This window comes from Ornithorhynchus anatinus, chromosome 4, assembly GCF_004115215.2.
Source record: "Ornithorhynchus anatinus isolate Pmale09 chromosome 4, mOrnAna1.pri.v4, whole genome shotgun sequence".
In the NCBI taxonomy this organism is placed as follows: Eukaryota; Metazoa; Chordata; class Mammalia; order Monotremata; family Ornithorhynchidae; genus Ornithorhynchus; species Ornithorhynchus anatinus.
This window is the reverse complement of record NC_041731.1, coordinates 136,068,068-136,079,586: the sequence shown is the minus strand read 5'-3', so window position 1 is coordinate 136,079,586 and position 11,519 is coordinate 136,068,068. Positions and strand designations below refer to the sequence as shown.

General features: G+C 48.8%; 1 long non-coding RNA gene across 1 annotated transcript; it reads right to left on the bottom strand.

Moving 5' to 3' along the window:
- Window positions 1–4,525: 4,525 nt before the first annotated feature.
- Window positions 4,526–6,749, bottom strand: LOC103166414. The gene is made up of 3 exons (XR_003758703.2): window positions 6,668–6,749; window positions 5,957–6,060; window positions 4,526–4,999 (listed from the first exon to the last, which is right to left on the bottom strand). It is a non-coding gene; the product is annotated as an uncharacterized LOC103166414 (long non-coding RNA).
- Window positions 6,750–11,519: the final 4,770 nt, after the last annotated feature.

The following is an 11,519-nucleotide window of genomic DNA, read 5'->3' as shown; positions in this document are numbered from 1 at the left end:
CTGTACATTGCAAAGTCAGTTACTCATACAACGTCTGCATTTTCAGCTCTCCAACCTCTATGACAATCACTGCACCTCATTCTCTCACCACTGACATCCATCTCATACCACAGTCCCCATAATTCAGTTTCTCAGAAGATGATCATGTAGACCAACTTCCCTGCCTCCCTCCAAACCACCTCCCACCTCTCTTCCTCAGAAGCGACTGTCCGACACAGAAGAGTCCCTTAGTGGGAGGCCAAGGATGTATGGACTGACTCTGGTGACAGGACTGTGAGAACCCAGAGGTTAGACCCGTCTATAGAATTAAGGGCCCCGGGTCTCCTCAGACCCACAGTCGAGTCAAACAGAACCAGTTCCTTGCACAGAGCCCCAGTCCCCATTTCCAGAAGCAGCTTCTGTGTCCACAGTGGCCGCCTCTTGCTCTCTGCTCTCTCGCCCTGCCCCATTAACTCCTTTTACTCTCATACATACGTACACACGCACACACATACACACAAAAAAAAAGGACTTCCCTTTGAGGTGCAAGTCCAGCCTCCAGATCCATCTCAATGGCAGGACAGGTCTGAGGTTTGATCCGATGATCCAAAATATGCACAGAAACAATCCTTGAGGTCAAGAAATTCATTGAGCACCTGCTGTAGAGAAAGTAATAGTGAGTAAACATTTTTTCTTAGTCATCCCACCCTAACCTGTGCACTGCCAGGGATTGAGTATTTGGAACTCAGACAGGTGTGAAAGAGAACAACATTTAGGATTATGTAGATTAGATGAGGAAGGTTTGGGGACAAGGTAAATCCAGGGGCTTGGGGGGAGGTGGGGGTCACCGGAGTCTTTGTTCAATACTTCCTCAGTCCAGACCACTGTATTAATAATAATAATAATGTTGGTATTTGTTAAGCACTTACTATGTGCAGACCACTGTTCTAAGCACTGGGGGAGATAAAAGGGTAATCAGGTTGTCCCACGTGAGGCTCACAGTTAATCCCCATTTGACAGATGGGGTAACTGATGCACAGAGAAGTTAAGTGACACGCCCAGTCACACAGTTGACAAGTGGCAGAGCTGAAATTCGAACCCATGACCTCTGACTCCCAAGCCCGGGCTCTTTCCACTGAGCCACGCTGCTTCTCTGGCAGTTGCTTCAGTGACAAGGAGCAGGGAGGACTGGGGATTTCAAGCAGGAGTTAATTCTGCACCAGAGGGTCAAGGCAATAGCAATGGAATGGGAGTGCAGCAAGGAGGTGAACCATGGTTGCTGAGCAGGAGAGAAAGCAAGGTGGAGTTCCTTTTCCCCTCTAAAATGGTCAGGGTGGTCCTAATGCCTGGATTTCCTCCAACAGCCCATGGCATCAGAGCAGAAATCAAAGTGGTCCGCTGGTGCTCCTGGGGGCCGAAAAGGAGAGGAAAAAAAAAAACATGGGAGGAAATGCAAACAATGCTGTTTCTCTAAATGAGACATTGCTCCACTACCCCTCAATCAACCTATCATTCAAAAGGCATCAGGCAACATCCACAGAAACCTAAGCTTCTCCACTCTTCCCTCCCCCTACATCTCCACACTCTCAGGCCACGCAAGACTTGGATATGAAGGCCAAGATGGTTCCAGGGCAACTGCTGACTGAACAGGTGTGAGAGAAGAGCTACAGTATCCAGGAGAAAGGCATACACAGTCTTGACAAATTTGCCTCCCACTCCCAAGGCAAAAACCCTCTGGGAGTCACAGATGGGTAAGGCAGTTCCAATGAGACAATTTTTCACTATGCTCTACTCCTGTACTGGACCCCTCTCTCCCCAAGATCCACCCCCAAGTCTCAAACCTGGTATTCCTGACTTCAAATACCCCACATTTCTGTAAAGGGCTAGGTCAATTTCTAGGGCAATGCCTGCATCTTCACCTCTCCAGCTTTTATGCAACTTACTCACAGCACCTCATTCTGTCTCTCACCAAAGATATCTATCTCAAGTCCCCATAATTCAGTTTCTCGAAAGAAGATAAAGGAGACTGTAACCTTACCTGCCTCTCTCCTCAGAAACGACTGTGACACAGAAGAGTCCCTTCAAGGGAGCGTGCTCTGGACAGCGTGGCTCTGCAGACAGTACTGTGAGCACCCAGAGATTAGACCCATCTATAGAATTAAGGGCCCCGGATCTTCTCAGACCCACAGTCGAGTCAAACAGAACCAGTTCCCTGCACAGAGCCCCAGCCCCCATTTCCAGAAGCTCCTTCTGTGTTCACAGTGGCCTCCTCTTGCTCACTGCTCTCTTGCCCAATTCCTCTCACCCCAACCCCTCTCTCTCTGTCACACACAGACACACACCCACACACCCACACCCAGCCCAAACCAAAAAAAAGAAAACTTCCCTTTGAGGTGGCAGTTCAGCTCACAACTCCATCACCTGGTAGGGTAGGTCTGAGATTGGATCCGATGGCCTGAAACGTAACAGGTACGGTCCTCGAGGCCAGGAAATGCACTGGCACCTGCTGTAGAGAGTAATAGTGAGTAAATATCTCCCCACTTGGTCAGCCCTTTCACACTACCAGTGATAGAAGATATGGACCTCAGGCAGGAGTGACAGCTGAGAAGACTGAGAATGAGGTTAAGTGAGTTAGGTTTGGGGACAGGGCAAATCCAGTGGCTTCAGGAGTCACTTGACTCTGGTAATAATACGAGCGCTTATTCAATTATTCAGCGCAAAGCACTGTCACCTTAATTACAAAGAGAGAATAAGGAAAACTGTGGTTATAAAGCAGGAATTAAGTCTAGAATTGAGTAAAAGCAAAAGGCATGGAAGTTCATAATGGAGGGGAGAGAGAAAAGTTAAGTTTCTTCTCACCTGCTATCAGAGTTGAGATGATCCTAGTGCCCAGAATCCCACCAACAACACTCTGCAACATAAGAACATGAGTGGAGAGGATCTGACAGTGCTCCTGGGGGGCTGAAAAGAATAAATAATGAATGCTTTCTCAAAAAGACATTCCTCCACCACCCCCAGATCATCCTGCTTTGCAAAATTCCTAGGAGGATGGCCACAGACACCCTCGCCTCTCCACTTTCCCCTCCCCCTGACACTGGATTGATTCATTCATTCAATATTATTTATTGAGCACTTACTATGTGCAGAGCACTATATTAAGTGCTTGGAATGTACAATTCAGCACACACCATCTGGATCACCATACACCCAGGCCAAGGAAGGTCTGGACACAAAGGACAAGCAGTCTCCAAGGCAACTGGTGACTGAACAGGGATGTGAGAAGGTCTGCAGGACCCAGGACTAACTGCTCTCCATTCCCTTCAAAACCCAGCTAGGAAGCTAGTCAACTCCAGAGAAGAATGGGGGTGGGTCCACACACACACACACACACAATGGCCCCCCCTTTAGTCTCCACAGTGACATCCCACTCCCCTGGAAGCAACTCCTCACAGATATGGCTAGATGTCTTCTGTGGGAGCTACAGCTGTGCTAAGGAAATCCCAGACACCTGTTCACTCTGCTCTAACCTACTCTTCCACTGGACCCCCTCATTCCAGCCCGCAGGCCCCAATTATCAGGCCATTAGGGCTGATATTCCTAAAATCAAAGATACCCCAACCTTCTGTATATCACAAAGTCAATTACGCATACAATGCCTGCATTTCCAGCTCTCCAGCTTCTATGCAGTTTATTCACTGCACCTCATTCTCTCACCACTGACATCCATCTCACACCAAAGTCCCCATAACTCACAGTTTCTCAGAAGATGATCATGTAGACCAACTTCCCTGCCTCTCTCCAAACCACCTCCCACCTCTCTTCCCCAGAAGCAGCTGTCCGACACAGAAGGGTCCCTTCGTGGGAGACCGAGTATGTACAGAGTGACTCTGGAGACATGACTGTGAGCACCCAGAGGTTAGATCCGTCTATAGAATTAAGGGCCCCGAGTCTCCTCAGACCCACAGTCAAGTCTAACAGAATCAATTTGCTGCACAGAGCCCCAGTCCCCATTTCCAGAAGCAGCTTTTGTTTCCACAGTGGCCTCCTCTTCCTCCCTGCTCTCTCACCCTGCCCCATTAACCCTAACCCCTTTCTGTCTCTCTCTCTCTCTCTCTCTCACACACACACCCACAAAAAAAAGCACTTTCCCTTTGAGGTCGGAGTCCAGCCTACAGATCCATCTCAATGTCAGGACAGGTCTGAGGCTTGATCCCATGATCCAAAATGGCACAGATACGATCCTTGCACTGGGCACCTGCTGTAGAAAAATGTTGGTATTTGTTAAGCGCTTACTATGTGCAGAGCACTGTTCTAAGCGCTGGGGTAAACACAGGGGAATCAGGTTGTCCCACGTGGGGCTCACAGTCTTAATCCCCATTTTACAGATGAGGGAACTGAGGCACAGAGAAGTGAAGTGACTTGCCCACAGTCACACAGCTGACAAGTGGCAGAGCTGGGATTCGACCTCATGAGCCCTGACTCCAAAGCCCGTGCTCTTTCCACTGCGCCATGCTGCTTCTATAGAGAAAGTAATAGTGACTAAATACTTTTTCTTGGACATGCCACCCTAACCTGTGCACTGCCAGGCATTGTATATTTCGAACTCAGGTGTGACAGAGAACAACACTTAGCATGATGTAGAGTAGGTGAGGAAGGTTTGGGACAGGGCAAGTCCAAGGGCTTCGGGGGTGGGGGGGAGGGGTGGTCACCAGAGTCTTTGTTCAGTACTTCTTCAGTACAGACCACTGTATTAAGTACTGACAGTTACTTCAGTGACAACGAGTAGGAAAGACTGAGAATTAAAGCAGGAGTTAATTTTACACCGGAGGGTCAAGGCAATAGCAATGGAATGGGAGTGAAGCAAGGAGGTGAACTATGGTTGCTGAGCAGGAGAGAAAGCAAGATGAGATTCCTTTTCCCCTCTGAAATGGTCAGGGTGGTCCTAGTGCCTGGATTTCCTCCAACAGTGCTCCATAGCATCAGAGCAGAAATCGAAGTGGTCTGCTGGTGCTTCGGGGGGCTGAAAAGGAGAAAAAAAGACACGGGAGGAAATGCAAAACAATGCTGCTTCTCTAAATGAGACATTGTTCCACTACCCCTCAATCAACCTATCGTTCAAAAGGCATCAGACAACATCCACAGAAACCTGAACTTCTCCACTCCTCCCTCCCCCTACATCTCCACACTCCAAGGCCAGGGAAGACTTGGATATGAAGGCCAAGATGGTTCCAGGGCAACTGCTGAGTGAACAGGTGAGTGAGAAGAGCTACAGTACCCAGGAGAAAGGCACACAGTCTTAACAAATTTGCCTCCCACTCCCAAGTCAACAACACTCTGGGAGTCACTGATGGGTAAGGCAGTTCCAATGAGAGGACTATTCAATATGCTCTATTCTACTCCTATACTGGACCCCTCTCTCCCCCAGAGATCCACCCCCAAGTCTCAAACCTGGTATTTCTGACTTCAAATACCCCAAACTTCTGTACAGGCCTATGTCAATTTCTAGGACAATGCCTACATCTTCACCTCTCCAGCCTCTGTGCAGCTTACTCACAGCAGCTCATTCTATCTCTCACCAAAGATATCAATCTCAAATGCCCATTATTCAGTTTCTTCAAAGAGAATAAAGGAGACTCTAACCTTCCCTGCCTCTCTCCTCAGAAGCGACTGTCTGACACAGAAGAGTCCCTTCGTAGGAAACCGAGGGTGTACAGCGTGCCTCTGGAGACATGACTGTAAGCACCCAGAGATTAGACCTGTCTATAGAATTAAGGGCCCCGGATCTTCTCAGACCCACAGTCGAGTCAAACAGAACCAGTACCCTGCACAGAGCCCCAGCACCCAGTTCGGAAGCACCTCCTGTGTCCACAGTGGCCTCCTCTTCCTCACAGCTCTCCCCACCCTCTTTCATTCTTTCACATGGACACACAAAATAAAAGAGATAAACATATAAACTTTCCCTCTGAGGTAGCCGTACAGCTCACAGCTGCATCTCAATGTCAGGGCAGATCTGAGATTTAATGTCATGGTCCAAACGGCAAAGGGATGGTCCTCAAGATTGGAAATTACACTGAGCATCCACTGTGAAGAGAATAAGAGCTAGTAATTATCTGCCCTCAATCATCCACCCCAACCTGTCCACTGTCAGGAATTAAGGCTGTGAGAGTTGTAGAAAGACAATGTAAAACTGGGGTGGATAGCCTTTTTTTGGGGGGGGGGGGAGGGGTAAGATTAGGGAACTGTGGGTGTGTTAAAAAGCACTGGAGAAGGTATTAATTTGGCACAGAAGGAAAGCTTGGAGAAGGTCACCGGGAAGGAAAAAAGCACAGATGTGAGTGAAGCATGGGTAATAGAAAGCTTCAGGAGACTAATCTAAATCAGGCAAGTGGGACAAACCAGAGAACAGTGAGGACCCGTGTGGAATCTGTGAGCAAGATTTGGGGACAGGGAAAAATTCAGTGGCTTCAGTTATCAGGCTCTTGGGTAGTAGTGATAATATTGATTGAACACTTCCCAAGTGCCAAGTACCATACTAAGCACTGAGAGTTACCTCAGTGAAAAGTAAGGAATAAGAAAAACTGTGGAATTAAAGCCAGAACACAAGATAAAGGCAATAGGCAAGGAAGTCAATGAGAAAGGAGAACCACTGTTGCTGAGCAAGGGAGAGCAAAGTTGAATTCCTTCTCACCTGCTAGCAGATGGTTGAAGTGGGCCTAGTGTCCGATAACCCTCTCACCAAGCCCCAGCACCACAGAGAGAAAAACAGCTCTTTAGCAGAACCAGTGAAGCAGCCCAAGAAAACTTGCCACCTTCCTGGAGGCTTATATGGGTTGGGGAGCTTCATTGGTAGCAGCTGATTAGCATGGGAGGCAAGCAGGGGCCGGAACCAGCCAGGAGTCGCTCATCTCCTGGGCTGGAGCAGGAACACCTGGGCTGGGGGCGGGGTCAGCAGCCTCCTGGGAGGAAAGTGCAGAGGCTTCCTTGGAGGAAGGGGGATAAGGTGGGGGTGGGGTCCAGGAGTATACCCGGAACTCTTCCCCCCCACCCACAAGTGAACCCACTTTCTGGAAACCCATGGTCACAGTGGGCTAGCCACCCCCCATTTGATCTCTTTACCAGGGGTGTGACAATGCCATGATTTCCTTTTCCACTGACCTTTTGGCTGGATTTGGCCCCTCCTAAAGAGCAGGGAGTGGGGGTGGGGTGGGGTGGGGGTGGGGTGGGGGTCTCTGGGAGGAGGTGAAGAAGCACCCCCCAGCCCCACAGTTCTGCCCGGCCGGCCACCTCTGGAAGGGGAAGGGTCCTCTGCCATCCAGGGCATGGGGACCCCCTTTCTCTGGATCCTCAGAGAGAGACTAATTATAATAACTGTGGCATTTGTTAAGCACTTACTATGTGCCAGGCACTGTTCTAAGCACTGGGGTACATACGAGGTAATCAGGTTGGACACGGTCCCCATCCCACATGGGTCTCGCTATCCTAATCCCTAATCCTAATAATGAGAAGCAGCGTGGCTCAGTGGAAAGAGCACGGGCTTTGGAGTCAGTGGTCATGGGTTCGAATCCCGGCTCAGCCACTTGTCAGCTGTGTGAATTTGGGCAAGTCACTTAACTTCTCGGTGCCTCAGTTATCTCATCTGTAAAATGGGGATTAAGATTGTGAGCCCCAAGTGGGACAACCTGATTCCCCTGGGTCTACCCCAGCGCTTAGAACAGTGCTCGGCACATAGTAAGCACTTAACAAATACCAACATTATTAATCCCCATTTTACAGAGGAGAAACGTGAGGCCCAGGGAAGTCAAGTGGCTCACCCAAGGTCACCCAGCAGAGGGTTTAGTAGAAAGAGGATGGGCCTGGGAGTCAGAAGGACCTGAGTTCTAATAACTGCTCTGCCACTTGTCTGCTGTGTGACCTTGGGCAAGTCACTTCACTGGGCCTCAACTCCCTCCTCTGGAGAATGGGGATTAAGACTGTGAGCCCTGTGTGGGACAGGGACTGTGTCCAACCCAATTACAAGGAAGTACCTTGTATCTACCACAGTACCTGGCACATAGTAAATGCTTAACAAATACAGTTATGATTATGATTATTATTATCATGTGACAGAGCAGGGATTAGAACCCACGGCCTCTGACTCTCTGTCCCGGGATCTTTCGGCCTCCTTCCGCTCCGAATGACCGTCGATCCATCAGATCGTATCGACTGAGCGTTTCCTGGGTGCGGAGCGGTCGGTGGTTTTATTTATTGAATGCTGACTGTGTGCAGAGCACAGTACTGAGTGCTTGGAAGAGCACAAGAGCACTGTACTGAGAGGTGGGAAGAGTACAGTGGAACAATGTAACAGACACATTCCCTGCCCACAACAAGTTTACATACTGGGAGGGAAACAAACATTAATATACATCGATAAAACTACAAACCTGTACGTAAGCAGTTAGGAGAGTCCAATAGACAACAGAGCTTGAAGGCACATTCCCTGCCTAGAAGGATTTTACAGTCTAGAGGGAGAAACAGACATGAATATAAATGAATAAAGTCACAGATATGTACATAAGCACTTGGGAGAGCACAATAGATCAGAGTTTTTAGACATGCTTCCCGCCCACTGGGAGCTGACATTCTCGTGGGGGAGAGGTGACACGGCCTAGTGGAAAGAGCACGGGCCTGGGAGTTGGAGAACCTGGGTCCCGATCCCGGCTCTGCCATGTATCTGCTCTGTGACCTTGGGCGGGCCACTTCGCTTCTCTACGCCTCGGTGACTTCATCTGTAACATGGGGATTGAACCCTACTCGGTCCTACCTAGACCGTGCGCCCCGTGTGGGACGGGGACTGTGTCCAACCAGGTTAACTTGCACCTGCCCCAGTGCTAAGAACTGTGTTGGACACATAGCTCTAAACAAGTACTGTAGTGATCATTATCATTATAACTAAATGAGAGCTATATACATGTGTTGTGGAGCTGAAAGTGGGGCAAATAGAGGGGGCAAGCTGAAGTGCCACCACGGCACATGCCCCTGCTCCTCCCTTCTACTTCAGCACAGCGTCTGCACCCAGAAAGTATACTAGAAATAATAACGATGGTCCTTATTAAGCATTTACCAGGTACCGGGCACCATACCGAACAGTGGGAGGGATACGAGATAAGCCGATTAGACATGGTCCCTGTCCTACTTGGGACTCGTGATTTAAATGGGAGGGAGAACAGTCAATCATCAGTGTTATTTACTGAGCGCTTTCTGTTTGCAGAACACTGTACTAAGCGCTTGGGAAAGGACGATATAACAGAGTTGGTAGATACATCCCCTCTAGACTTGAAGCTCGTTGTGGGGAGGGAAAGACAGACATTAAAATAGTAAATTATAGCTATGAACTTCAGTGCTGTGGGGTTGAGGGAAAGATGAATAAAAGGAGCAAATCCAGGAACAGATATTCAATCAACATTTTCCAAGTGAAGGAACTGTGCCACGGAGAAGTTAAGCGACTTGCCTGAAGTCACAGAGCAGGCAAGGAGGCAGAGCTAGAATTACAACCCAGGTCCTCTGACTCCCAAGCCTAGACTATTCCCTCTTGGTCACACTGCCCAAACTAAAGCTTTAAGAAATGATCAAATGCACCCTTCCCAAAGATCACACCCTTTCTGATCTGATTGGGAGGCTCAGAGGCTGAGAAGCTTGGCCCATCTGTACCCTGCAAAGACAGTCTAGTGGGCTGGTGAAAAAGATTCAGGTGGAAACTCTTCTGGCGATCATTGCCTGAATTAGCAGAAAGCTCCTCAACCTGTTGGGACTCAGATGTGGCTCAGTTTTCAAAACCTAAGGGTAGAGTGAAATTAAGGGGAAAGTGATGAAGCTAAATCCATCTTCACTCTCCCCTAAACCCGGTTCAGAAAGGCCCAGTGGTGAGAATCAATTCCCAAGGTTCATGGCATGAAGCCAGCACCTACTTTTGCCAGCAGTTCTTATTGTTCTTCTGGGTGCTTGGGCCACGAAGACCTAAAGTAGCAGATTTGAGTGCAGAGTCTATGGCACGAAGCCGGTCCCGCCCCTTTGGCGGCAGCTGGATTTTTATTTTTCTTCCCGGGACCTGGGCCGTGAAAGCCCCACTGGGAAGATTCATATATGGGCTTTGAGGGTTGAGACCTGCCCGGCTTTTGTCAGAAACCGTATTTTTATTGTTCTTTCCCTAAGCCTGAGCCATGAAGACCCAAATGCAAAGACTCAAATCTAGGGTCATAGCGTGAAGTCAGCTCAGCGTGTTGCTGGCATAGTTATTTTTACCACTCTCCCAGCTCCTGGACTCGTGAAGATCCTAAAGGGGAGTCTAATCTGGTGTTCACAGCTTGAAGGCAGTCACCCGTTTGCCAGTACCCATATTTTTATTCTTCTTTCTGGCCGTGAGGATCCCAAAACAATAATTATGGTATTTATCAAGCACTTACTAGGTGCAAGACATTTTACTAAGTGCTGGGGTGGAAACAAGCAAATTGGGTTGGACACAGTCCCTGTCCCACGTGGGGCTCACAATCTCAATCCCCCATTTACAGATGAGGGAACTAAGGCCCAGAGAAGTGAAATGACTTGCCTAGGGTCACCCAGCAGACAAGTGGTGGAGAAGGGATTAGAACCCATGATCTTCTGACTCCCAGGCCCATGCTCTATCCGCTAAGCCATGCCCTTTCTCTGAAAGGGAAGGAGCAAAACTCCCAAAAACTCAAAATCCCAAAAATTTAATCTGGGGCTTAATCAGGGGTTCTAGTTAAGTCACATAGCAGGTAAAGAACAGCTGGGATAAAAATGCAGGTCTTCTGACTCCCAGGCTTAGAGTCAAGATTAGGATTATGGTATATGTACATCGGAAATGTTGTCGGGGTGAGAGTGCGGTGAATAAAGGGTCCAAATCCAAGTACAAGGGTTAGCATGGGAGTTAGTTCACACAGCAGGCAAGTGACAGACCTGGGAGGCAAACCCAGAACCTCTGACTCCCAGGCCTGGACTCTTTCCACTCGATCATACTGCTGAAACCAGAGTTTTAGGAAAAGATCAAATGTGCTCTGCCCCTAGATTATGTCCCTTATGATATGTTTTGGTAGCCCAGAGTCTCAGGAGCACCATCTGGCTGTTTTGTACACAGTTAGCTGATTGTGCATTCAGTGGTCTAGCTCCATAAGGTGTAACTATTTCTATGCCAGTCTCCCCCATCAGCATGGAAGCCTTTTTGATCCTAGGAACGTGTCATTTCTTTGTTTTTACTTCAAATGCTCAGCTCAGTCCATCACACCCCATGGGTGTGCAGTAAGATAGTCTACTAGGAGAAGCAGCGTGGCGCAGTGGAAAGAGCACGGGCTTTGGAGTCAGGGCTCATGAGGTCGAATCCCAGCTCTGCCACTTGTCAGCTGTGTGACTGTGGGCAAGTCACTTCACTTCTCTGTGCCTCAGTTCCCTCATCTGTAAAATGGGGATTAAGACTGTGAGCCCCACGTGGGACAACCTGATTCCCCTGTGTTTACCCCAGCGCTTAGAACAGTGCTCTGCACATAGTA